Source organism: Maylandia zebra, linkage group LG11 (assembly GCF_041146795.1).
Source record: "Maylandia zebra isolate NMK-2024a linkage group LG11, Mzebra_GT3a, whole genome shotgun sequence".
NCBI lineage: Eukaryota > Metazoa > Chordata > Actinopteri > Cichliformes > Cichlidae > Maylandia > Maylandia zebra.
The window spans coordinates 36,361,438-36,364,647 of NC_135177.1; the positions used below are offsets into that span (position 1 = coordinate 36,361,438).

The 3,210-nt window shown below is 40.0% G+C and overlaps 1 long non-coding RNA gene across 1 annotated transcript; it reads right to left on the reverse strand.

Moving 5' to 3' along the window:
- Positions 1–544: 544 nt before the first annotated feature.
- On the reverse strand, positions 545–1,237 carry LOC112431242 (uncharacterized). Its single transcript, XR_003022427.2, has 2 exons — positions 1,097–1,237; positions 545–589 (listed from the first exon to the last, which is right to left on the reverse strand). It is a non-coding gene; the product is annotated as an uncharacterized LOC112431242 (long non-coding RNA).
- Positions 1,238–3,210: the final 1,973 nt, after the last annotated feature.

Sequence of the window (3,210 nt, forward strand, 5' to 3'; positions counted from 1 at the left end):
CGTTACCTTTGGCTCAGGTATGAGTAGAAAGAGTGACGTCGTGTCTCTTTAATCAGTCTCTGCATCTCCAAAGCAACAACGGATACACCGAGTTTAATAAATACTGAATCCGTTAATAATAATAAAAAGTTCCATAATCCAAAGTAAGCATCACATTCACATGCTAACTAGAGCTACTTATGTCTGACTGAACACTCTTAAGCTGTAATTTACCACAGACGGTATAAATCTTTAATACTGTGTGTTTCTGTTATTCACTAAACATCTGTCAACGACCAGGAAGACCTGCAGTCTCCTGGAGGTTCGACAGGGGGCGAAACCAACCCACTGAATTAACAATGGTACAGGGACGAACGCTGGTTTGAGGGCGGAGTCCTTCACTCTGTCGTCAGTGGAAACATTATTGCTGCAGACTCCACATTAACACTGTGAGAAGCATCCAGTTTCAAAGATGCTTCGTCTGTTTCATCGTGTTTAATGTTCAAGATGAGGATGATTTACAGCCTGAATCTACTGAATGAAAGCTGAGTTAAAGTCACACTCACTCTCTTCAACAGTGCAGCTCCATGTTCATCCACAGAGTGTTTCTCTGAGGAGGAAAGACATTTACAATCAACTCTGAGGATTCAAACATCATCACACATCCAAGTAGAATCAGCCTTCAGACGACACAGATGATTTAAAAGAGAAAATCATGTGAAACTATAAAATGACATAAGAACCCAACAAAGAAACCCTCCATCCTGTCCAACCAAAGTAACTGGGGGTTCCCAGCTGTGATAATGAGAGAGGGTACACCTGTCCACCTCAGGTTTTAAACAGACAGACAACCTTTCACACCCACATTTAATTTAGAACCAGCAATAAAGCCAACAAGCATGTGTTTGGACTGGAAACCAGAGCACTCTGAGGAAAAGCATGCAGGCACAGGGAGAACATGCAAACTCCACACAGAAAGGTTCCAGCCAACCAGGAGGCTCAAACACACAACCTTCATGCTGTGAGGACACAGTGCTAACCACTGCACCACCATGACACCAGCAACACAAAAACCTGTTGATGACACAGAGTTTACACTCATGCATGTTGGTCTTACCTCTGGATGCTGAGCTGCTCTCTGGTAACTTCTGCACCAGATCAGTTCTGTTCATGTGCATGAAAACTTCTCTGGTCACCTCCACAGACTGATGACCAAGTTTATCCACCATCAGATTCATTATATCTGCTCTGGTTGATGATGGACTCATCCAAAGAAAAACTGACTTCAGGAATCTCTTGAACTCCTCGAGCTTGGAATTCCTCAAATCATTCAAAGCTTCCAAAAGCAGTTGTTTCACAGCTGCCACCATTGCCACCTGGAAAAGTCATTCAATTTGCAGGACATTTATTTATTTATCCATTTTATCCAAATAAGGTCTTTTAGAAAGTTCAGTATGATTTCTCATAATCACAAAAAAGCAGAAATCATGAAAAAAATGACTCAACATGAGAACTGATGATACTTTAGTCCTCTGACTTTCAGCCTGCTGTCTTGTACTGAATCAGAGATGTGACATGACTCACTTTGTGGATCAGTGCAGAGCGTCGTTCATCCACAGAGTGTTTCTCTGAGGAGAAAAGTGCTCAAAGTCACTCACAAGAGACTTACTTACCAACTGACAGTTGTATAATCTTCAACATTACATTTAAAGCACAAAACACTGTTTGTGTTATTCAGTCTCTCAGACTGAAGGAGTCACTTTTTGTCATTTTTTTGTTCCTTGAACACTCATAAATTCTGATTTGGACAACAATCTGTCTTTTCTCTACAATATTTTTATGAAAGACAAAAACTTTACTTATGAGACATCTTAACCACCAGAGTTCATTTAACTTATTTCCTCTTTGTTGTCTTACTTTTGGGTTCTGGGCTGCAGTCTGACGGCCTCTGAGCCAGATCAGCCCCCTTCATCTCGTTTAAACCCTCCATGGTCTCCTCCACTGACCGCTCACCGTAAGTCAGGACCATGAAAAACACCATGTCCTGCAGGTCTGTCCTCATGTAGATGATTCTTTGGATGTCTGACTAATGTTTGTAATGAATTTTACGCAGGACTTCCTTGAAAACCTCAAGTTCCCAGTAACTCAGACCAGCCAGGGTTTCCAAAATCAGCTCAATAACAGATGCCAACGTTTCTACCTGAGAAAAAAAAAAAAGGTAAATGCGACTTTTCTCCAGTTTTTTTTTCTATCTCATCAACGTCTCATAAATGTTTAGATTACACCAGACACAGTTACAAGCAAATGATGTAAGTGATAATTACACACCTGATTAACATTTATTCCAACCTGATGACTTTAATCTTTCTGTTTATCTTTTCTACATGTAGGAGTTTTTTAAACTGAACATGTTCAGTGAACGCTGCATCATTTAAATACAGTCATAGGTGATATTACTCACTTTCTGGCTCAGCGCAGCCCAGTATTCATCCACAAAGTTTCTCTGGGAGAAATATTACAATATCATGGTTACCATGAGAAAAGAAAGTGTAGTATCCCCACAGCAGACTCGTCCACAGTTTAATGCTTTTCAGCACAATCTTTATTCATACTTACACTCGGTTGCTGTTACAAACACACACAGCTGCAGCTTTTCAGCCGCCACAACAACAACTCTCAGGATCAGGTACAGATTTTAAAGCTGATGCTGGCAAAGTTAGAAAGGTGCCGGCTGTGAACAACACCTCATCTATCTATTACTTCATTTGCTCTCTTTAGGCTCCACAATGATTGTCTGTCTAGTGTCTGTCGTCCACCTTAAATCCATTCATAACTTATTTAACGTCAGGGTTAATGATCAGAAAACAATTAAGTGTGTAAGGAAAGAATTTAGTTGTTTGTAATCTTAATATTAATGTCTGTGTTTTATTTAACAATATCTATTATTAAACACTTCAGTGAAGAAAATCCTCCTGCCTTCTTTCAGGAAGACAAAAAAACTTCCATTGTTCAGTTTTTGTGACTTGGTTCAAAGATTTTGAATCAACTCTTGATAATTTTTTTTATTAGGGATAATTATTCTCTTACCTTTGAGTCCTGAGCTGCTCTCTGACAGCCTCTGCACCAGATCAGTTCTCTGCATGTCCCTGAAAACATCAATGGTTACCTCCACAGACTGTTGGCCACATGTTTGCACCATCGCGTTCACTATATGTTTTCTGTTTGTACTCG